The following is a 26,215-nucleotide window of genomic DNA, read 5'->3' on the forward strand; positions in this document are numbered from 1 at the left end:
GATATGTCCAAATTGCAAAGGTGATCATCCTTCCTATTCCAGAACTTGTGAAAAATGGAAAACGGAGAAACAAATTGTAAAATACAAGGTCGAGAACAAAGTGAGTTACCCAGAAGCGAGAAGACTAGTGGCACCTACTATGAATAAAAATATTTCCTATGCTAATGCAGTTAAAAAATACCAAACAGTCTCTACTCAAACTAATGTTACAGTTCCTACTAATATTTCAATTTCAGATTGGGCTAGAACTGTCCTCTCTGAGGAAAAACCAAATGTACGTAAACAACAACCCAAACTCTCAGACCAAGCAAATAATACTCCTCTTACAATACCAGCGGAAACTCCTCCTCCAATGAGTGCTACCACACCATGTATTACAAATTCAAATATAATCTAAAATATTCGAGACACAACCATGGACACAGATGGTACAGCTATAGAGGAAGATCCTCTTTTAGAGAACCATGCCGAAGAAGAAGAAATGGACACTGGTCGGCCAGTCTTCCAAAAAAAAGACAAACACAAATTGGAACGCCATAAACCAGTCACTTTCAAAAAGCAGTCAGAATCAGCTCCATCAACTAAACACAAATAATGCCTTGTATCTTACAATGGAACTGCAGAGGCTTTCGTTGCAATACAGTCGATATCCAAGATCTAATAAATCGATTTTCTCCAGTTGCCCTTTGTCTTCAGGAAACTTACTTAACTTTGCAAATTTCTCCTTCGATAAAGAACTATTGCCTTTATCGAAGGGATCGTAATACAGCAAATGCTGCCCATGGTGGTGTAGCAATCCTGATAAATTCAGTGATCCCAACTAAACATATTCCACTTCAAACTGAAATAGAAGCTGTTGCTGTGTGTATAACGCTCCATATTGAAATAACTTTAGTATCAATCTACTTACAGCCAAACCGTACCTACTGTTTAAAAGATCTTGAAGATCTTATACAGATACCTCCACCTCTCTGTATGTTAGGGGACTTCAACGGGCACCACCCCTTATGGGGCGATCCTAAATTAGATAGACGAGTTCGACTCATTGAGAGCCTAATAGAGGCAGTAAACCTCACCATACTCAATACTGGCACACACACACTCACGTTCAGCTCCCAAATGGACATACCTCAGCCATAGATCTCTCCATTTGTTCCCCATTACTGGTCCCGACCATAGAGTGGTATGTTTTAAATGATATAATGGGTGATCACTTCCCAATCGTATGCAACCTATTAATAGCACAGACTCCTCCAGCTCAACCCTGCAGAAAATGGAAATTTGCCCGAGCAAACTGGGCAAAATTCCGGTCATCAATATCTTTTGATGAGGAAAAAATCCGTCTCCAGCCTATCGATGATGTGACAAAATACATCACGTCACATCTCCTAAATGTGGCTAAAGAAACGATACCACTATCAAATCCCTCGGTTCGTAAGCATTATAATTATTGGTGGAATGAGCAATGCACAAAAGCCAAAAAAAGCAAAAAATAAAGCCGGGAATTTGTTTCGGCAATATCCAATAACACCCAATCTAATAAATTATAAGAAGTCAAAGGCAAAAGCATGCTTCATACAAAGGCAAGCCAAGAAAGAATCCTGGATCCGTTTTGCATCAAGCATCAACAAAAACACTGACACCAAAATAATATGGAAAAAAATTAGACAGCTTTCTGGTAAGTTCCCTACCGTATCTTCACCAATTCTGTCCTGTAATGGGCAAGATCTATCTAGACCTTTAGATATCGCAAATGCTTTGGGCAACACATTTGCTGAAATCTCAGCGACAGAAGCTTATACTCCACTTTTCCAGAGAATTAAAAACACTGCAGAACAGCACTCTATTAACTTCCAAACTTCTCTCCTTCTGCCGTATAACAAACCCCTACAATATTCCGAACTCTTACATGCTATCGGAACAGCCCACAATGGTGCTGCCGGACCAGACGGAATCTATTACGTCATGCTACAACATCTTGATGACAGAGCATTGCATCTCCTTCTGCTCTTTTACAATCGTATTTTTCTAGAAAATATCTATTCAACTTCTTGGCATCATTCTACTGTTTTGGCATTCCTAAAACCTGAAAAAGATCCAACCAATCCCCATAGCTATAGACCAATATCCCTCTCAAGCTGCCTCAGCAAAATTCTAGAAAAAATTGTCCACTGTAGACTCGTCTGGATCATTGAGTCAGAACAGTTAATGAGCAATAGTCAGTATGGCTTTCGTCAAAACAGGTCATGCCTGGACTTTATGGTTAAGGCTGAATTTGCCATTCGTAATGCCTTTATTAAGCATGAACATCTAGTAATGGTCTCCATAGATATAGAGAAGGCTTTTGATACCACCTGGTGGCATGGCATACTAAGAGACCTTTACTCTCTTTGTCTGCGGGGCAACCTTCCTATATTTATAAAGCATTTTCTACACACTAGATCTTTTCAAGTTCGATACCAACATGCCCTCTCTGCAACTTACATTCAGGAAGAAGGTGTTCCACAGGGATCAGTACTGAGTGCCACTCTTTTTGCCCTAAGAATAGATTCTATCACTAACAACTTCCAAATACTGTAGAAACTTACCTTTATGCGGATGACCTTGCCATCTCCTGTCATTCCCAAAATATGAGATCTATTGAACGACAGCTTCAGATATCATTAAATAAAATTCAGCAATGGGCCAACCTTAACAGCTATAGGCTATCACAGCAGAAAACAGTTGCTATCCAGTTTTGTAGACAACGCAAATTTCATCTGGATCCTGAATTCACATCTCTAATATTTCCATCCCAGTTACTAGTAACATTAGATTTCTAGGTTTAATCATGGACAACAAGCTAAATTTTTTAGAGCACATCAAAAAAGTACGTACTGCCTGCTTAAAAAAGATAAACATACTCAGATCTTTATCTGCACAAACGTGAGGTGCAGACCGTACCTGCCTTCTTCGATTATACAGGGCATTAATCAGATCCCGTCTTGATTATGGAGCTCCCATTTATGACTCTGCCAGAAAGAGCGCTTTACGCTGGCTTGATCCAGTACAACACAGTGCATTGAGGATTGCACTTGGCGCATTCAGAACATCGCCAGCACATAGCCTTTACATTGATGCTCATGAACCCCCACTATCTTTACGTAGGAAATTGCTATTGCTAAAGTATTCTGTCAAGATACAAAGTTGTGCCTCGCATCCCATTCAGCCATATCTTTTCAATCCACCATTAGAAAATCTGTACAGAAATAAACCTAGCATAGTAAAACCAGCTGGTCATCGCCTTCTTGAACTACTGCAGGTTTGGAATATATCCATCCATTCCGTACAACAAGTAGCCACTTGTACCCAACCACCATGGGTTCAAACTCCTATACCGACCTGTGACACTTTCCTCTGTAAGTGGGGAAAGAATATTTTGCAATCATCAAATATCAGACAAGTTCATGCTGTTCACACTCAAAAGTATATTGATTTTTTACCAATATACACAGATGGCTCTAAATCAAATTCAAAAGTTGGAGCAGCTGCAGTGTTTCCGAATACAATTGTATCAGCAGCCCTTCCGCCTGAATTCAGTATCTTCTCAGCTGAGTTATTCGCAATTAAACTAGCTTTAAAAAATCTCCCTCCTGACTGCTCATTAAAATCAGTAGTTTACACTGATTCCCTCAGCTCAATCAATCAATCAGTGTAGTTCCTCAGATAAATTTCACCCTGTTATAACTGAAATTAGAAAATTATTACTAAAGATTAAAGAACGTCACCAGCTGGTCGCTTTCTGCTGGATACCAGCACACTCTGGTATTTTAGGCAATGAACAGGCTGATAAAGCTGCAAAAAATCCAACCAGCTTAGATTTCACCAATATCCCTGTCCCAGCCTCAGACTATGCACTAATGATTCATGCTGCATGCCTAACAGAATGGACAGCACTATGGCATTCCCAAATGAATAATAAACTCTTTCAGATTAAACAGGTTCCGAAAATCTGGCCCTCCAGTGTCCGGACATCAAGACGAGAAGAAGTAATTCTTTCAAGAGTAAGAATAGGTCATACTTACCTGACCCATCTTCATTTACTGACAGGAGATGATCCACCACAATGTCCACATTGCTATATAAATATGACTGTTAAACACATTCTCACTGACTGCCCCTATTATAAACAAGACAGAATTTCCACCCTGCAATCACTGATTATCCTTCAACAACCAATAACCCTAGAGAATTTGATAGGTGACAAGGCAAATATATCTGAATTCTTCCGTTTTCTGAAGCAAATTAGAATTTTTAATCTTTTCTGATTAAGGACATTTCAGGCAGTACGATTCTTTCCCTTTTCCTTTAATATAAATGAATAGGCGCATTATAGCCAAAGTTGCTTATGCGCCACGAAACCTCCACAACAACAACAACAACTTAGAATTGGGTTCCTCACCAAGCTTAACCATCAGTCCCTTTCTTTCATTAATGCGGAAAGTCAAAAGAGAAAATTTTTTATTTTTGATAAAAAGGAAATAAGATTTTTTGAAGGGACTAGGGGGGGGGAGTTAAACTGCAGCTTGTCTACTACTATCTCAGTACAAAACACCAACCAACACAGAATCCAAAAGGATGTTTTCTGCTGCTAATTAAATATGTATCAGAATTAGATCCAGTTTAAATGATAACACTATTGAGTTTCTTAAGAGCTCACTTTATTCGGACAGGTAGTGTGTAGATGCTTTTTTTTTTTTTTTCCTTTTAGAATAACTGTGTTTAATAATTTTTGCTAGAATATTTATTAAACATACAGTTATTCTAAAACGATCAATATGACATTATGTTGGCCCACATGATGTGCAATAATTTCGTGTAATAAAAGTTTGATTTAAAACCTAATTCAAGTAATTATTTGTTTTTTTCCTGACTTTATTGCACCTAATTGTCATCAAAATTTATTCCAAAAAATGTGGGTTTTTTTGGAATACCAGTATCCCGATTTCATAAATTAAAATTCTTTTTTTAACTAGGAAGAGTTCGATGAGATTCATGAGAGTTCGAATAATTCTCATGCAGTTCCTAATTAAAAAGTCATTGTACACAGCACGTTACATTTTAGGTACATTCGATTTTTTCTTAAATGAATTTAATTTTTTTATTATTCTGTGATTAAAATTTGAAATCTGTGGGAAATGAATACTTGGTTTGCCTGTAAAAGAAAGATCCTTTCTGGATCTTTCTTTTACAGACGGCAACCTGGGAAAAGTAGTGCACTTCTCCTTTCTCAGGCTATGTTTTTATATAGTTTAAATTCTTTTCACATTTCACTTCCCACGAATTTCAAATTTTAATCACAGATTTTGAAGTGAGTGCTGCTATAATAAGCCACTATTGAACTGGACAAATTAATATGAAAGTTAACAGTACTTCAAGCTCTAGCTGAATAATTATATAACTGTATTCTGTGATTAACAGAAGTGAAAAGTAAATTATAGTTATCCCCTTATCAATTAATTAAGATTATAACTTTATAGAAGATTTAATAAAACTCTATAGTTTTAAGTTCTCCAAGCTCTTTCATTTAATTTCAACAGTAATATTTACAGTTACTCATGAATGTGGTATCTCTTCGCAAAAGACACCACATTTACAAGTCTTGCATAAAATATATGCAAAGCATGCACAGATCTATAACAATACTGCATTAAAACTACATTTAATCAATGAATTTCTTTTTTCCACACAAATTTTATTTGAAAAAGAAGTATAAATTTCCAGATTTATGTTGGTCAATAATTTCTTTTCAATTATTGAAAATCAATGAATTTCTTTTTTTCCACACAAATTTTATCTGAAAAAAGAAATATTAATTGCCAGATTTGTGTTGGTCCCATTTTAAACTGAATTATACAGTTGTTGGGTGACACATATATAGTACTCAAATAAACAATACTTGGGACGATTATAAAAAGGCAGTAAAATACTTGCTTACCAGAGTAGTAGCAGTTTAGAATGTGTACTTCTCTGGTAGCAGTTAGACCGGGGTTCGAGCCCGTCACCACCAAATACGGAGGATGCAGAAAGGTCAGGGAATGACCACCTCATATCCCGGAGCAATATGGCCTTAGTTGCTAATGCTCCAAATAACAAAAACAGGATGTCTCTGGTAGCAGTTTTTAATGTGCTTCTCTTGTCCTCATTTTTATTTCGTTGTATTTCTCTGCAGTCACTGAAAAAAAATTATATTTAGTATGTAATGAATGAATGGAGACTTTTTATAAGTTATATGAAATTCAACTGGGAGAAGGACCCCAATTTAATTTCATATAACTTATGAAACAGTCAACAGTGTGCTGTGTACAGGTCTTGCCCAAATCCTATCTGGCTGGAGAAAGCACAAACCAACTTTCAGGTTTTGCAACAAGTTTGAAAAGAATCCACTTTATGTATAAGGCAATGGTCAGGCCATGCCTTGAGTACTGCGTACAGGTCTGGAGGCCTCATTTTAGGAAGGATGTAGATTTGCTTGAGCGTGTACAGAGAAGGGCAACAAGATTGGTGAGGGGAATGAAGGGATCCTCTTACCAAGAGAGGCTTAAGTTCTGCAAATTGCAGTGGCTGGAGACTAGGCACCTGTGCGGTGATCTGATTGAGGTGTATAAGGCCTTGAATGGGTTGAGCACGCTGAATTCTGATGGGATCCTTCCACTTGTTCAGATTACGAACCTAAGGGGACATAAATTCAAATTAAGAAAGTACAGATGTAGAATAGATGTGCGGAAATTTGCCTTTAGCCAGCGGGTGATTAATTGCTGGAACAAACTTCCATCTGTCGTGGAAATTGATAGGTTGAATAAATTTAAGGAGGAACTGGACAGGCATTTGGAGGGAATGGTGTGATTTTTTTTTTTTTTGGCTGATGCTGCATAAGCTCATACACATGCTTTCTTGCATCACATGCCACTACTACTACGTACGTACATAGTGAGTCAACAATTATGGATACACATTTCAACAATCCATAATTTGTGAATTAGATGATCGATTTGTATTATTTCTTTTTTCGTATTGCTGAAACCCATAGAAATGATGGAGAACACACAATTAAATTTTGATGACAGAAAGGCAATTCTTAAATAGTGCTGGAAATTTGAAAAGTTGTAGGCATTCAGTGTGCATAGGAAAAAACAATATGGAACAAGGGTACCCATTCGTCTAACAGTAAACGTATATAGAATATAATCCCCTAGAAAAAAAAAAAAAAAAAATATATATATATATATATATACACACACACACACACACACACACACACACCCCATAATCTACATCTTATTCTAGAACCTACTAGAATGTTCCCTATATGTCAGTGGTGTCCGACCTACAGCCCGTGGGCCAGGTTCGGCCCCGATTAATTTTTATACAGCCCATGTGGAAAGTAAACTAAAACAGTGTTTTAGAGAGTACACTGCGTGTACAGCTATGCAAGTGTCGGGCTCGACTATCACTCCATGGCTTAGCTAGTCGGACCCAAGCATAGATAGCAAGGTTCTTTCTCCCCCCCCCCCGGTAACTCCGGTTACCGGGGGGGAGAGAAAGTACCTTGAAGAAAGAAAATAGGCAAATCGACCAGAGAACACATGCAATTTACAGACAGAATACACAATGCATGGCAGATGAATTTAATTACTTGGTCAACCTAAAACTAATAGTTTGGTTTTTGGTTTGGTCCATCTCAACTTGTATCACATGTGTGCATGTGGTTCAGTGCCGTCATAAGTTCACTAAATACAGTTATGTACGTATCAACCTTTTCATATCGTGAAATTCTCCTATTTTGATATAACTTGCTCATTGTATTGAATTATTATTAATTTGTATTGAATTTAAAAAATCATCCTGAAAAATGTTCCAAAAGAGGAAAATCGATTTGAAGTGTCATGTTTTTGATCAAAAGTGGACTGAAGACTATTTATTCATTGATTTCCACGAAAAAGCAGTGTGTTTGGTATGTAAGGAGACTGTGAGTTTTCAAAGAATATACTTTAAAATGACACTATGAGTTACAAAAACTGTGAGTTACTTCAGAGTTACAAAACGAATTAGGAAAACAACAAAACACACTAAAAACGTATCAGTCAAGAAATTTATCTTCTGCAAGTGCCAGTTATCAAGTTGCACATTTGGTTGCTTTTGAAAGGAAACCATTCAGTGATGGTGATTAATGATTTGTTAAGCGTGTTTGTTAAAAGTTGTGAAAAAATGTGTACAGAGAAATGAACAATGATACAAGACATTTGTCTCAACAAACAATTGTGCGAAGAGTAGAAGATATTGGAAAGAATTTGTTTGAACAACTTTTGGAAAACATAAAACAAATGAAATATTTTGGTGTGGCACTGGATGACAGTACTGATGCAAATGACGCAGCCCAACTCCTTATCTTCATACCTGGAATTAATGATAATTTTATGCCAACTGAAGGTTTAGCTGATCTACAGAGGAATAACTACAGGTGAAAATCTTTTTGAAAATTTTTTGCCAATCTATTGAAAAGTTAGGATTAAATATTAAAAACTCGGTAGGAGTCCCAACTGATGGTGCAAAAAATATGATTGGTAAAAACATTGGGCTTATGGGTAAAATAACCAAGAAAATGATAGATATCGGAGCTGAAACTTCGATTGGAATTCACTGCATTGTGCATCAAGAAATTCTTTATGGGTAAGTATTGAACCTCCAACACGTTATGAATGTGGTTATTTCAACTGTAAATTTTATAAGATCACATGGCCTTAATCACCCAATGTTTTACGATTTCTTTCAGAAATTGAAGCTGAATACGAAGATGTAATTTTATATTGTGCAGTGAGATGCCTTAGTCATGGAAAAGTATTACATTGGTTCTTTAAACTACGTTGTGAAATTGATATTTTTATAACAGAAAAAGGGAAACCAATAAAACAACTATCAAATATGGAGTGGCTGCTTGATCTTGAAATTCATACAGACATTTGTAGTCACTTAAATGCTCTTAATTTAAAACTACAAGGGAAAGGAAAATTAGGCTGATTTGTTTGGTGACATCAAATCATTTCAGAATAAGTTGTTATTATTTTAATCCCAAATTGAGCAAGACAATTTAGTTAACTTTGAATGACAGTTTAGTTAACCGAGCTAAAGGAGAAACAACACATCTCCAAAGAATCATTGACTCATGTTATTACAGTTACTTTTTGACTAGTCTGAAAGTCGATTTGCTGATATAAGATTCCATGAAAAAGACATCAGCTTGTTTGAGAACCCATTTATTTCCACGAAAAATACAATCCCATCTTGCAACTTGAAATTATTGATCTTCAAGCCAAAACATGCTTCAAAAATAAGTACAGGCAACCCCCATTTAACACAGTACTTATATAACGTGGTTAGAGAATTGGAGCAACCCTCGCATAGCACAGTATTTTTAAGCTTTTGTGCAGGGAAAACTCTGCAATTATGTTGGATGTAATTTTTAAACGTTTCCATTATTTTTTGTGAATCCCTGTTTTTGGCTCACTAATTGTTATGCAAAAAAAAAATTATTGGGAAATCCCCATGTTAGATTCTGTACTATTGAATTTGTGCTTGTTGAACCTGTGGAAAAATCTAGATGTCAAAGTTTTATTACTATTGGATAATGTGCCAGGCCATCCTAAAGATATAAGTAATCTAAACGTTGAAGTAATGGTCCTACCACCTAGTACAACTTCTTTAATTTAGCCATTAGAAACTCATTATATCAGAAAATTGTTACAATAGATTTTGGAAAAAAAATTTATTCCAAATTGACTGGTGAAAAATTGAAGTGATGAAGGCATGGAAACATTTTTCAATTGTGCACTGTATTGAAATCATAGCTTTATCGCTCAAAGAAGTAAAACCTTCAACATTAAATTCGTGTTGGAAAAATGTATGGCCAGATTCAGTTCATTCAAGAAATATGATCAAAAATTTCTACTATTGCACTGATGCAGAAAACTGAATCAGTGCAATAGTAGAAATTGCTAAGTCAGTAGGAGGGGAAGATTTGATGATATGACTGCTGAAGCCCTCGTGGGTAGCACAGTTGGTAGAATCGCATCCCACCTGGTGTGGGTGGGATGTGATTCTACCAACGGAGGAATTTTTATGGGTCTTTTTCATAACATGGGTGAGTTACTCAATCTCAGACAAGGTTAGCATGGTTTCTTCTCCCAGAAACTTGGGGTTTTCGTCCAGCAAAATAGAAAATCGACCCCAGAACACACGCAATTTGTATACACAGAGCAACATGGCCTTAGTTGCCGATGCTCCTAAAAAAAGTATGATTACTGAAAATGTTGAAGAAGTACTGGTAGAAAAAGAGGCTGGCCAAGCGAATTTGGTGTAAATGGTATTGGAGGGAAGTCAAATAAATTCAGATGATGATAGCGCAGATGAAAATTCTGAAGTCCCAAATTTTACACTAAAAAGTATAAGGGAAGGCAGAAAGTTAGCCGAGCAATTAGAATATTATTTTTTGAATGCAGATTCTTCGATTGAAAGGAGCACAAAGTTCAAAAGGGAGCTTCAAAAATACTTAGTTCTATACAATGAAATTCACAAAGATCTATCAAGCAAAAACAAAAACCCAGATTAATGATTTTTTAAAGAGAGCAGAAGATACACCATGAAATCTAGAATGGTGTATTTTTGTTAGTTTTGTTAACATTGTTGTATTTTTGTTAGTGTTTGGAACATAATCACCCTTTTTGTAATTACGTTCTTGTGATCACGAGATTTTATAGGAACCTGACTACCCTGTTATACGAGGGGTACCTGTATATTGACTGCGAAAATAAACCACAATACTTTAATTTTACAAGGCACTCCCATCTGAAGATTTTCCCCTAATAAAATAAAATGCCACGAAAATGGTTACTTTGTTCGGATTAACATATGTTTGTAAGCAAGTTTTTTCACCCATGAAATCAAATAAATATTTAAAAAGATACAGAATACAGGAAGCATCTTTATTCTGTATTGAGAATTGGCGTCAAAAATTTTAAACTAAACATTGAACAATTATCTAAAAATATTCAGCCTTAATTATCTCATTAAATGTTAAGTTTTGTTCAGTAAATGTATTCAGTAAGTGTATTGTACTTAAGAAAGTATTTCGAATATTTTCAGTTTTAGGTGTATGATTGTATTTATTGATTCACCTTAATATTGAAGATCAGTGATCCTTTTCAGGTTGTAAAATTTCTGAAGCAAAAGTAAAAATTTTTTTAAACAAAAGTAAAGTATTTTTAAAAAAAGGAAGTCATATTTTTATAATTTTAATAAAATCTAAAAAATAAATCAGTCATATAGATTTGTTGCACTTAAAAGTATTGGGAATTTGCATTTTTTATATAATATATACATATTATGTAGCTTGAAAATAAAAAACGGCAACATGAAAATAGAGACTTTCTTTTACATGTAACACTAATTTTTCTCGAATCACTCGGTGCAGCCTGCAAAACAAATCTAACTTTGAATATGGCCCCGTACAGGAAAAGATTTTGAAAAAGAAATTGCAGTAAGTGGATTCTTTTCAAACTTTTGCAGCAAGTTTGAAAAGAACCCACTTTACGTACATACATAGTGAGTCAAAATTATGTATACACATTTCAGCAATCCATAATTTGTGAATTAGATGACCAATTTGTATTATTTATTTTTTTCGTATTGCTGAAACCCATAGAAATGATGGAGACACACAATTAAATTTTGATGAAAGAAAGGAAATTCTTAAATAGTACTGGAAATTTTAAAATGTTGTAGGCATTCAGTGTGCATAGGAAAAACAATATGTAACAAGGGTTCCCATTCGTCTAACAGTAAACCTTGTGTATAGAATATAATCCCCTAGAACACACCAGAATGTATGTCTTATTCTAGAATGTTCCCTATATACAGTTCTTCGTCTGTTTCACCAAATCCACAAAAGCCATATTTCGCTCTGCTGGATTTTTTTTTTATAAATTATTAATGTTTCTACACATAATGTTGCTTCCCTTAACCTGTTCACTGGCTGAATGTGCATATGCATCAATTTAGTTGCATTTGATAAATGAGCACTGTAAAAGGAACTGTACACAAAGTGAAGAATTGAGCAATGTCAGCACATTGGCAGAACATGGGCTATTTATATTATGGCTAGTATTTTACTTAGCATCAGTTGCACTGTCTAGAGAGCATTATAAAAGCTGTATACCTGGTTCACAGTTTCATATGTTCTGCAGTTATTTTATCTACTTTAGTGTCTTCCACAAAAAGAAATGGTAAATTTTTTGAAGATTATGCATGAATTTAATTCTTTAGTTTCTGAAAAACAAAACATCATCCTTGGTGTGTGTCTGCTGATAAAACTTTGTATAAAAAGTGTTTTCCAATAAAAATTTTACCCTAAGAGGTTGTTATAATGGATCCCCAGGTTGGGAAAACAAACAGGGTTGAATAGCATGTTGAAGCTGATGACATTGAATTGGTTCTTTATAATATGTCAGGCGCCTACGTAGCCAGGTGGGAAGGAGCAGCAGTGCGTAGCACACGCTTCTTGATTAGACCGGGGTTCGAGCCCGTCACCACCAAATACAGAGGATGCGGAAAGGTCAGGGAATGACCACCGCATATCCCGGAGCAATATGGCCTTAGCTGCTAATGCTCCTAAATAACAAACAACAAACATTATAATATGTCACCTGATACTTAAATAGAATTATATTAAAGTGGTGCAGATTCTGAATCTAGTTCAGGTGCATCTGTTGATGTTAGAACACTACAAACAACAGATACCGGTGTTACTTGAAATGATGATTCTTCATAGATGAAATTCTTTCCATTTACAAAATAGCAATGCCTACTTGTTCCAGTGCCCCAGAGAAATAATCCAATTAGTTATTTTGAGCTGCTAGCAACTGCTGAATTTTTACAGTTGCTTGTGAACAAAACCAACATTTATGTAGCCACTATAAAATGTAAAACAGTTGTGAAAACTTGCTCATGAATAAATACATGGAAACATAGTAGCTTGGAGGAGACAAAAATTTTATTCAGATTAGTTCTTCATACAGGGACAATTTGTGCACCAATAATCCAAGATTACTGAAAATGACCCACTATTTTCAATAAAGTGCTTTTTGCCATTCCTGAGGGGAAACAGTAATAATGAGATGCCTACACTTTTCCCAAAATGTCCAACAGCCTGCAGACTGTCTTTATAAAATCTGGTCTTTACTGCATCAGCTAAATGGCACAATGCTAAAAATATATTATTGGGAAAACAGCTGTTACTAAATGAATCCATGATTCTCTGGTGATGCCATCTACTTTTCAGACAATACATACAAAGTGAATGACCCAAGTAAGACATAAAACTGTACATGCTGATGGAGCCAAACAAGTGTTTAGTATACACAGGAGCATCTGGTGAATTTGGAGGAAAAGGGCCTGCCAAATGTTGTGCTGAAACTTATTGAAGAGAAACTATGTGTGAAAGTAAAAGTAAACTGCAGCCATTATCAACCCACTGCAGAATGAAAGCCTCCTCAACCATTCACGTTGAGGGAAATGGACCATAATCTGCCATGCTGGTCCAGTGCGGGTTGGCAGATCGACCATATTTAGCAGTCAGGGGTTACCTCGGTCTGCTCAAAGAGCGTGTGCTGCTGCTGCACTCCCACTTCTGACCACTTGATTGCGGAGGCCGTTCACCAAATACGGAGATGCGGAAAGGTCAGGAAATGACCACCACATATTCCCGGAGCAATATGGCCTTAGCTGCTAATGCTCCTAAAAACCAAATAACAACAACAACAGTGGAGGCCGTTGTGCGTAGGGCATTCTTTATGTATAGATAGTTTTTACGGTTCTTCAGACCAACACATACTATACTGGAAAATTACATGCTGACAGAAAAAGAAAAAAAAAAAATTTCAAAGACTTTAACAGCAATGCTGAAAACAAGTGAAAGTATATACAGGTATGCCAACTATGTAACTGTTTCAAAATATAAAGACAATAGCGACATTCTAATAATTTCTACTGAGTTCAAACACGAAATGGTAGATTCAGCAACAAGAGAGCCAAACAAAAATGAAGCCCAAATTGTTACTGAATATAACAAATATGTGTCTGGAGTAGATCATAAAGACTAAATGATGGCTTACTGTCCATGTGAAAGGAGAGAGAGAAAAAAAAAACTGTTCGCTGGTACAAAAAAAATGTCTATTCATGTTTTTAAAATTATGCTTCTGAATGACTTTCACCTTGCTGTCATATGAGAGCTTGTCTCACACAGGTCAGGGTTGCCCTACTCAGATTACTATCACTAGAATGCCAAAGAACATTCCATTCACACTTGTGAAATTCCTTCTAAATGCAAACGGACATGTGGAAAAGATGTCATCTTGGCTATCAGTCTGGCAAAAGGAAAGTAGAACATACTACTGCGAGAAGTGTTCAGAAAAGCTAGCGCTTTGTTTCAACTGAGTTCCATAAAGACTTAGAGTAAAATAAAAATTAATTTGAGTATGTAATATAACTGATATAAACTAGAAATATTTTCTTATATTAAAAACCTGATTTTATTCAAAATGTTTGTGCTTTTTTTTTTTTTTTTTTTTTTTTTGCCAAAGCAACTAAGATTGCATTGCATCAGTGTATTGTATCTCTAAATTTGCATACTTTCTATGGTCTCTTTGCCGGTTTTTCCAGAGGAAAAATCGGAGTTTCTACAAATTAAAAAAACATATAGCCCATGCCAATGCCCAAGGGTTGCATGGATTTTGCCATAAATAATTCAACCATGGTATTTAAAAAAAAAAGAGAGAGGCATAAACCATCTTCCCAGGATTTTTGAGTCCAGGCCTTTCACATTGAGTGGAAAGACAAAAACTATAACATGCATTCAACAAAGCTCATTTTCTATGCCAGTGATGGAAATATGCAAGAATTTTTTTTGTTTGTGAAAAAAGACACTTGATTCCTAAAAATACTTACTGAAGAATGATATTGAATCAGACTCTCAGAAAATATTACGTTACACTAAAGAAAGGACCCTCGTAAATATAAGCAGCAGTGAACCTGTCAATGTGTATTTTGATTTATATGCTTATTATATTGACAGTGACAGTTCCTGAAATATTCTTTTTATATGTACTGTATATATATAGGGGGAGAAGAGAGCATTTCACCACATCAATAAATATCATGTGGCATAATGTGCTTAATAACTGTCTCTCTTTCTATCTCACTGTGCGTGTGCATGCATGCAAACACAGTGTGTGTGTTCACACCTTTAAGGGCCTGCAGAAAGTGCACCATGAATAATAAAAAAACATGGTGTGTGGAACCTAACAGTTCTCCAACTTTATTTTTTATTTCTGTAAAAAATATTAATTTTATTAAAATTCTTCTTGTAGAGTATGCTTTTTGTGAATACATTGCATTAATTATTATATGTAACTGTTACTGTCCATGTGAGAGAAAAAAAAAAAAGCTGGTCGCTGGTACAAAAAACTGTCTATTCATGTTTTTAAAATTATGCTTCTGAATGACTTTCACCTTGCTGTCATATGAAAGCTTGTCTCGCACAGGTCAGTGTTGCCCTACTCAGGTTACTATCACTAGAATGCAAACACACACTGTGTTCGTGCCTTTAAGGGCCTGCAGAAAGTGCACCCTGAATAATAAAAAAAACATGGTGAGTGGAACCTAACAGTTCTCCAACTTTGTTTTTTATTTCTGTAAAAAATATTAATTTTATTAAAATTCTTCTCGTAGAGTACACTTTTTGTGAATACACTGCATTAATTATTATATGTAACTTTTTATTTTAATTAAAAAATTTTTAATATAAAATTCTTGTTTTTTTTTTTTTTTTTTTTTTTTTACTCTTCATTTTCAATGAAACCAAACTTTTATTAGTTCTCTTTTATACTGAGGTAAACTCCTCTTATTATTTTACAAATATTAGTTCTCAAAATAAGAAGAAACCATGTAATCATAAGATGTAGCATGAAAGTACAGTGGAGACCCAACATCCGATGGTAATTCGTTCCCCTTGTTATACTTCATTTTTACATTAAAAAGCGTGTTTTATAAAGATTATTTAATAAATAAAACATCTTAAAATAAAAAACAAACTTAAATTAACATTTACCTTAGACTTGAAGTGCAGAGCTCATGAAATCAATGGTGGCATCGTGGTGGTTGTGGGACTACATCAAGTGCCAGGTGTCTTTTCCGTATTTTGTCTTTGCTGCTACTGGCAAAGAAACTGTCCAGAGTGGGCTGTTTTTGACAAAGTTTTTTGTAGCTTCCTGAGGTAAGAAATGACTTAGTCTTCCATTTTACCCATCATGAGTTCGGTGTTTTCAATGTCGGAGTGTTTTTTTACCACTTCTCTTAAATGCTCCCAGCAAGAAATGAGTCTTCAGCTCTTTGGCTGACACTTTTTGGGTGTCTTTTTCTTCCTCTCCTGTGTCACTCTCCGTAATTTTCTCCAACTCTTTTAGCTCCCCTGTTGTTAGCTCATGCCCATGAACATCAATAAGGTCCTCCGCATCCTCTTCGCCAACCTCCAGACCCATTGATTTACCAAAAGTGACAATGTCATTTGTCAAAGCATCATCATCTTAAAATCCATCAACGTTAATAATAATTAAAGGCCAAATGTTTTTCCAGGCTGAATTTAAGTACCTGATGGAAACATCATTCCAAGAACTTACAATCAGCCTCACACAGTCCAGCATGTTGAACTTTGACCTCCAAAAATCTTTGAGGGTGACAGCATTTTCACCAGAGGTTGTTGAAAAGCAACTTGCGAACATTTTCGTGATGTAGATTTTCTTGAAGTTTGCAATCACTTGCCGGTCCGTTGGTTAAAAAAGAGGAGTGGCGTTGGGTGGCAAAAATTTGACTTGAACAAAGTCAAATTGGGCCTCAAGAGATTGAACAAAGTTGGTATCATGGCCTGGCACATCCAGCAGGAGCAGTGCCTTCATTGAAGACATCCCATACCAAGGCCTTCTTGTTACTGCACCAAAACACTCCCAGGATGCCTTTGTCGATCTTTTGTTCTTTAAATACTCTAGGGATTATTAGAATGATACACAAGCAAAGGCTTCAGCTTAAAATCTCAAGAGGTATTGACACCCAGCAGGAGAGTGAGCCTATCATTCACGGAACCTAGCCTCATCCTTAGTGATATACATTCTCCTGAGCATTCTCTTCCAGAAGAGGCCAGTTTCGTCAATGTTAAAAACTTGCTGGGGAAGATAACCCTCGTGATCAACAAACTCTTGGAATTCAATTTTAAAGGTCTCAGCTACTTTTTTTTATCACCACTGGATTCTTGTGCTTGAACCAGCCTCTGCTGGCTTTAAAGTCTTGAAAGCACACAGCACTGCCACTGGTTAAGGTAATTTTAACTTTCAGATTGTTGTAGATCTGAAACAATTGTACAAGTGATGTTCCAAGAGTCACGCGTCTGAAAATTTTCACCCATGTATTGTTCCAGCTATATCAGTACCTGCAAATATCATTGGTCCATAAAATGAGATCGTATGGAAGGTGGTAGTAGCAGTAGTAGTGGTATGTGATGCAAGAAAACAAGTGTATAAGCTTATGCAGCATCAGCCAAAAAAAAAAAAAAAAAAATCACACCATTCCCTCCAAATATCTGTCCAGTTCCTCCTTAAATTTATTTAACCTATCAACTTCCACATCAGATGGAAGTTTGTTCCAGCAATTAACCACCTGCTGGCTAAAGGCAAATTTCCACACATCTATTCTTAATTTGAATTTAGGACCCCTTAGGTTCATAATCTGAACAAGTGGAAGGATCCCATCAGATCACCGCACAGGTGCCTAGTCTCCAGCCACTGCAATTTGCAGAACTTAAGCCTCTCTTGGTAAGAGGATCCCTTCATCCCCCCTTCACCAATGTTGTTGCCCTTCTCTGTACACGCTCAAGCAAAATCTACATCCTTCCTAAAATGAGGTCTCCAGACCTGTACGTAGTACTCAAGGCGTGGCCTGAAGGGACAATCACCTCCTTTTCCCAGCTAGCAAAATTCTTATATATCATTGACAAAACCCCTTGACCAGCCCTGGCAGCCTGTCTGCATTACTCAGAAAACTTCATATCTGATTGCACAATTACTCCCAGGTCTTTTTCATTTTCTACCACCTTAAGTGTAGTACCACACAGTTGGTACATTTCTCTGGGGTTACTTCTACCCATATGCAGTACTTTGCATTCAATTGCTACTTCTTAGCCCATCTGCCCAAATTATCTAGATCCTGTTGCAGTAGCACCTTGCCAACCTTTGTATCATCTGCAAACTTCGATACTAAGCCTGATATACCTTCATCAATATTATTGATAAATATACAAAACAACAGAGAACCCAACACCAAACCCTGTGGGACTCCACTAATAACATTAGTCCACGAAGAGCACCACCCATTAATCAGTTATTGGTTCCTGAGAATTTCGGATGTTGATGTCATCGTAAGTTGAAACCCCACTGAATAGCTATTTCCAGTTTACAAAATGATAAGGGCACGGAGTTTAAGTGAGTAACCTTCAATATGCAAAGAACAAAACAACACTACACTTAGAATTGCTGATTTAGAATGTTGCAATGCATATGCCTCACATTGGTTTTATTAACTCAGAAATAGTTTATAAGGAAAAGCAGAGCGATCAACCATGGGAGTGCAGTACCTCACAAACTTGTTTTTAAGTTAGCTGTGGCTCAAGCCTACGTAACTGCTAAATGTGGTAATGATTGTATTCATGTCAAAACATAAGTAGTTAAGTTCTTTTGGGTTATAAAGGAGTATAAACAGCAGAAACCCCCCCCCCCCGTGCATTTCTTAATTATGCATTTGCTTAATAATATAAATTTTTGAATTTAGAAAGATATTTCTTGTAGTAGTAGTAGTAGTAGAGGCATGTGATGCATGAAAGCAAGTGTATGAGCTTATGCAGCATCAGCCAAAAAAAAAAAAAAAAATCACACCATTCCTTCCAAATACCTGTCCAGTTCCTCCTTAAATTTATTCAACCTCTCAACTTCCACAACGACAGATGGAAGTTTGTTCCAGCAATTAACCACCCACTGGCTAAAAGCAAATTTCTGCACATCTATTCTATGTCTGTTCTTTCTTAATTTGAATTTATGCCCCCTTAGGTTCGTAATCTGAACAAATGGAAGGATCCGTCAGAATTCAGCATGCTCAACCCATTCAAGGCCTTATACACCTCAATCAGATCACCGTGCAAGTGCCTGCGCGGTGATCTGATTGTCTCCAGCCACTGCAATTTGCAGAACTTAAGCCTCTCTTGGTAATAGGATCCCTTCATTCCCCTCACCAATCTTGTTGCCCTTCTCTGTACACGCTCAAGTAAATCTAACATCCTTCCTAAAATGAGGCCTCCAGACCTGTACGCAGTACTTAAGGCGTGGCCTGATGATTGCCTTATACAGAGGGACAATCACCTCCTTCTCTCTACTAGCAAAATTCCTATATATCATTGACAAAACCACATGACCTGCCCTGACAGCCTGTCTGCATTGCTCAGAAAACTTCATATCTGACTGCACAATTACTCCCAGGTCTTTTTCATTTTCTACCACCTTAAGTGTAGTACCAAAAAGTTGGTACATTTCTCTGGGGTTACTTCTACCCATATGCAGTATTTTGCATTTGTCAAGGTTAAACTTCATTTGCCACTTCTTAGCCAATCTGCCCAAATTATCTAGATCCTGTTGCAGTAGCACACTGCCATTACTGTCATTAACAACCCTGCCAACCTTTGTATCATCTGCAAACTTCAACATTAAACCTGATATACCTTCATCAATATCATTGATAAATATATAAAACAACAGTGGACCCAACACCGAACCCTGTGGGACTCCACTAATAACATTAGTCCACGAAGAGCAGCACCCATTGATTACCACCCTCTGTCTTCTCCAACTTAACCATCCTTTTATCCATTTTAGCAACTTACCCTTAATACCATTCTGCTCCAATTTGAACAATAGTCTTCCATGCGCAACAGTGTGAAAAGCTTTGCTGAAATCCAAATATATGATATCAAAATTATTTTTTGCATCCAGTTCCTTTGACACCACATCATAATATCATATCAAATTTGTCAGACAAGACTTTCCCATGCTGTGTCTGAATTATTGCTGCACTCTTGTCTAGATGATCCTGCAATGCATCTTTAACCAGTGACTCCATTATTTTATCCGGAACAGAAGTTAAACTAACTGGTCTGTAATTACTCGTGTCACCCTTCGATCCCCTTTTGTGAATTGGGGATACATTTGCACATCTCCAGTCCATGGGAACCTCCCCTGAGTCCAATGATGCTCTCATAATTATGGCTAAGGGTTTGCTTAGTTGCTTTCCCGTCTCCTTTAATATAACTGGATAGATCCCATCCACCCCAGGTGCTTTTCTAATGTTTAACTTCAACAATTTCTCCACCACTTTGCTCTCAGTTATTACAAAATCATTAAGTATCCTGCTACAATTTGATAACCTTCTGCCATTTTCAAACCTTAATAATACCTCATGTGTGAATGTCGATGTAAAATACTCATTCAGTTTGTTTGCTATCTGAGCAGGATCATCAACAGTCGAACCATCGATGTCAAGTGGACCAATCAGATTCATCCCCTTCCTTTTAGAGTTTATACAAGTAAAGAAATCCTTGCTGGTTTTCTTAGCATCTCTTGACAAGGATATCTCGTGATCTGCCTTCGCCTCCCTAACCTACTTTGTGACCTGATTACAGATTAGCTTATATCTGCCATAGGCTTCTGAGTCGCTTGATAATTTATATGCATCCCATGCATTTTTCTTCTCTGTTACGAGTCTCATTAGTTCATTTGATAACCATTTTGGCCTAAACCTTGAATAATATTTCTTAATAGGTGTGAAACTGTTAGTAGCATCCACGATTAATTCCTTGAATGCTTCCCACTGTACAGAATTTAAAAACTGTCGGAGACCACTGTACTCACCCTTACGGAAGCAAAAACCCTTTCCTTTACCCCTGATGGTAATTATCATCATCATCAGCCATTTTCATTCCACTGCAGGATGAAGGCCTCTCCAGCAACTTTCCAGTTCCTTCTGTTTTGAGCACTTGCCATCCATTTACTACCCACCATGTGGTAGTAAATGGATGGCCAGTAAAGTAATGATGAACAAGTATGCCACCTTTTCAATTACTGCTCCTTCGATCATTATTTCCCTTTCCGTGGCATACTTGTTCATCAATACTTTTGTTTTAGCCATATTCATCTTTAGTCCAAAATCCTTATTAACTGTGCATAACTGATTAAGATTTTCCTCTAATTCTTTGGGATCGTGGTTTATGACCACAATGTCATCTGCAAATCGTAAATGGTTTAGGTACTCCCCTTTCACATTGACTCCTTTCTGCGACCAGTCTAATCTTCTGAAAGCTTCCTCAAGGGTAGCAGTAAACAGCTTCTGAGATATTGTGTCTCCTTCTCGAACTCCTTTCTCGATTTTAAATTTGCTACTGTCTTTGTCTAGTCTAATAAAGGAGGTAGCACTCTCATATATTTTCTTCAAAATCATAATATATGGGGTATCTATGCCTTGTCTTTCGAGTGCCCGAAACATTGCCTTATGCCGTATGGAGTCAAATGCCTTCTCATAATCCACAAATGCAGGCATAATGGTGTTTTATATTCATTTGCTTTCTCCATTAGCTGTGATATTACATGAAGGTGATCCATAGTTGAGAATCCTGTCCTAAAGCCAGCTTGCTCTTTCGGTTGATTCTCATCAAGTATTCTTTCTAATCTGTTAGTAATGACCCTTGTGAACAACTTGTAGATATGGGATAACAAGCTAATTGGTCTATAATTTCCAATTTCTGATTTATCTCCTTTCTTATGCAGCAAAACTATGATTGCATTATTCCACTGCTTAGGCGTCACACCTTTTTGAATGCACTTTGTGAAGAGCCTTGCCAGTTTTTGTGTTATGTCTCTTCCTCCCAATTTTAACAATTCTACAGTAACTTCATCTTCCTCTTCCTCCGGGGCTTTCTGATTTTTCATTTTCTTCAATGCATGTTCTACCTCATCAGGAAGAATATTGGGTATGTCGTATGTGTTGCTAATTTGCAATCCATCTTCCCCACTGCTGGCATCATTCCCTTGCTCGTCGTATAATTCTCTATAGTAGTCTTCTGCTATTTGAATTATACCTTCTCTGCAATTTATAAGTACACCATCGCTATTCTTCAGTTTCAGTATCATTTGTCTTTCTGTATTACTGCTCATGGCTGCTGATTTAAATCCTTTGTTTTCCCTTAATGCTTGTTCTACATTTCTTGTGTTAACTCTTCTTATGTCCTCTCTAAGTCTCTTTCTAATGGCTTTGCATAACTCAGTATACTCAATTTTCTCCCTGTCAGTGTTTTTCTTGCTCTTCATTTGTCGTCTTCGGTTCATCATGACAAGTGTTTCTTGACTAATTTTTTCTTCTTTGGATTTCTGTTTCCCTATAGGTTTCTTGGGCTTTATCACTTTCAGAAAGTTGTAATATTCCTCGTCGATATCTTGGTCCTGAGAAGTCTGCAGAAGCTCAAACTTGTTCTTAAGTTCCAGTACATACTGCTTTTTCTCCTCCTCTGTTATCTCAAAGACCTTTGTATTATTTACTCGAATCAGTTTTTTCCTTTCCTTTCCTACATCTATATCAAGTGTACATGAAGTGTATCAAGTGTTTTCAGGTGGTAGATGATTTTCATCAACCGGTGAAATACCACCACTTTGCTTATTGGAGGCTTGAAGTGGTGAAACCTATGTTTTGTCTCTAGAGCAAAGTTTCCGGCACCCCCCTCTCCCCATACTTCTCCTTCAACCCATGCACGGTACTAAGTACTATAGGTTTTGATACCTTTTGTGTTTGGGGTTTTCGTAAAAAAAAAAAAAAAAAAAAAAACATCTTGCCATTCTGTGATCACTTCCAACATTTACCTTATTCAGGACGGTAACATCATTCACAATATATCTTGTGTTACTGAGGATGAAGTCGATTTCATTAGTTGTTAATCCATTTGGACTCTTCCATGTCCACTTTCTGTTCACCCCTTCCTTGAAAAAAGTGTTCATTACTGACAGTCCTTGAGATTCTGCAAATTCCACAAGTCTTTCACCTCTTTTATTTCTTTCACCAATTCCAAAATTTCCTATAGTTCCTCTTTCTGCGCTGTTTTGCCTTTTTCCAACCTTAGCATTGAAGTCCCCCATAATAATAGTGTAGTGGGTTTTCTGCTCATCTAGAAGACTCTCAATTTCGGTGTACATTTCTTCAACCTCTTTATCATCATGGCTCGATGTTGGTGCATAAATCATTAAAATCTTTAGCTTGTACCTCTTAGAAATCTTGAGTATTAGTCTTGACACCCTCGGTAATGTACTTTTGAATTCCAAAATGTTGTTTTTAAAATCTTTATGGACCAGAAACCCAACTCCACCTTCACTGCTTTCACTGTTTCCATTGGTGTACAGCAGATTTCTACTTGATAAACTTATAAGTGATTCATTTCTTCTTCTTTTTTCAGCCAAACCGATGATATTCCAATTCACATTTTCTAATTCCTTTTCCAGCTCTATTATCCTGTCTTCACCAATGAGTGATCGTACGTTATAACAGGCCAAGTTCAGTTTCCGTGCATGGCAGCCTGGTCGTACCCAGAGATTCTTAGCACCCTCTGCTTCCACTCTGATTCTCTCGCTGCAGTAAGAGGGAGAGTGAAAGCTTCTGGGGACTGAGGGCCATTTGTATTATTGTGCTCTCATATGCTGGAGGGTTTGGTCTTTTCCTCTTCACGCTGACCAGGTGTCTTGAAGAGAACCACTCTACACTTTCGTTGCCACCTAAGCGACTTAACAGGGCTTACCATCGAGAAGGTGTGCATGAGTGGATTTTAGGGAGCCAGGCCAACCGGACTTCTCCTAAATCTTCTGTAATAGATATTGTATCCATCAGTGTTTTAGGCTGTGTCTGATAACACACAGGATACCTGTTCCCCTCTAAGCCCCCCTAATAGTAATTATATCTTTAAGTAAATCCCACATCAGTACACTGTGATCACTGCCACCTCGTGGTTCCTTTATCTGCCAGTTCTTAATACACGAATGATCACTGCTGATAACCAGATCAAGAGTATTACTCTCTGGTTGCCTCTCAAACATGCTGCTGCAGAAGACAATCATCCAATAAATCCACAAAAGTCTGACTAGTGTGTGAGTGACCAACCCACAAGTTCCAGTCAATATCTGGGAAGTTAAAATCCCCGATTATAAGACATTCCGATTTATTAGCCTACTCTATTTCTCTGTACAATTGTTCATTGTACTCGTTCGAGTCATTAGGCCTATAACACACTCCTACTCTTATTTTTGCTTTCGCAGTGCTTATGTCACACCAAACTGACTCAACAGTGCACTTCTTTTGATTTTATGTGTTTCTCAATTAACAGCATAAAACCTCCTTCCTTTCTATTCTGTCTATCCTTTCTGTACACATTGTACTCCCCAAATTCCAGTTCAGCATTCCTTATATATGTGTGACACCACGTCTCTGCTATCCCAACAATATCCGCCTTGGATGTCTTGACCAACACTTCAAATTCATCAAATTTATTTACTATACTTCTAGCATTGGTATACATGCAAGCATACATGCTCCTATTCCTAGTTACCCTAACACATCCCATATACCCACCTATTTCAGGATGACTGCCATCCGTCCCTGAAACCCCCAACACCCCTTGCTCCAGGCCGCTTCTTATTCTAATAGAAGTTGTGCAATAATCACCTTCACCTCTGACTACGGCTACTGTTAATCTATTAGTCCTAGTATCCCCCCCAAGCCATCAGTTTTCTGACCCACTTAACACTGCCTCGATAGCATCAGCAAATATTCTTGCACCCTTTCTATTTAAGTGTATCCCATCCCTGTAGAAGCAGTCTCTCCTGTTAACAAGTACAGACCAGGCTGAAAAAAATTCTATCCCTTGAGCCTTGCACAATCTTTCCAGGGCCAAATTGATCGACAAGGCTCTCATCATATACTCCCTCCTATCATGTCTGGACAGAATTGCAGACACTTTCAAATTCAACCCTAATTCTCGGCTTTTGTTCAACAGTGACCTGTACTTGTTAAGTAATTCTGCCAGTCTCCTACTCTTAATATCATTAGTGCCAATGTGTACAACGTTGTGCCCTTAAAAGATGATATCTGCTCTGCAACGTCATCAACCTTTGACCCTGGTAGACATACCCTTGTCCTGTTGCACCTATCCTTTTTACAAAGCATGTTCCCTGTTTCCCTGACAATAGAGTCACCAACAACTACTAGTTCCTGTGGGACCAGTGTATTCTGCCTTGTGGGTTGCTGCTGTGTTGCGTGATTACCAAGTGCAAGCTCTGGCGTTGGTGTGGCCAGCTGAGAGCCTGATGGGTCCTTCAATTTAGATCTTTCGAGGGCATCCACCCTGTCCTTCAATCTCTCATATCGGCTCATAACATCGCTGAGTTGTCGCCTGATTTCCTTACATCGCACACACAAAGACATCCCCCATGGCAATATCATGTTCCATTCCAGAGAGTTCGGCAAACATTTCACAAAGTTGCACATTTTTTTAGGCTGTGATGTGTTGGAGAATCGCCCCCTCTCAGTTCTCCCCCCGAGTCACAGCACTCCTGCCACTTTGTGCCCGTTGCTTTGCTGCTCTAGTTTGGGGCATGATACTTTAAATTAATAAGATCAATAAATTAAATGTCAATACTACGCTATCTAATAGAAACAGTGAAGCGTATTACTCTATATAATTATGCTTTAGAGCTACCTACCTACCTCAATTAAAAATTTGAATTCCCTACCACTATATACAAAAACAATGGCTGCAAGATTCGAACGAAATAACAGTTTTACCTATATTAAGTATTAATCCACAAAAACTCTTTATCTAAATTAAAATAAAAATAACCAGCGTAACTATAACTATAAGACTATGTATTAAGTACAATATAAAATAACAATTATGTAAATAAAAAGGCAAACACTTATCGTTTTTTCGGAGCCTGTAACTCACACC

At 37.1% G+C, this 26,215-nt stretch overlaps 1 protein-coding gene across 3 annotated transcripts in view; it reads left to right on the forward strand.

Annotated features, from left to right (window-relative positions):
• The window catches only part of drk (growth factor receptor-bound protein 2 drk), a 191,953-nt gene that overhangs the window by 10,990 nt on the left and 154,748 nt on the right, over nucleotides 1-26,215 (forward strand). The window contains exon 1 of one of the 3 annotated variants that reach the window (XM_090389276.1): nucleotides 16,013-16,085. The exons of the other annotated variants lie outside the window; for them this stretch is intronic. The gene's annotated coding sequence lies outside the window, so the exon portion shown is untranslated. Of the gene's footprint in view, nucleotides 1-16,012; nucleotides 16,086-26,215 lie in introns of those variants that run through there. 3 annotated transcript variants of the gene reach the window in all.

The sequence above is a fragment of the Mastigoproctus giganteus genome, chromosome 14, assembly GCF_048544385.1.
Source record: "Mastigoproctus giganteus isolate SK-2022 chromosome 14, ASM4854438v1, whole genome shotgun sequence".
Lineage (NCBI taxonomy): Eukaryota > Metazoa > Arthropoda > Arachnida > Uropygi > Thelyphonidae > Mastigoproctus > Mastigoproctus giganteus.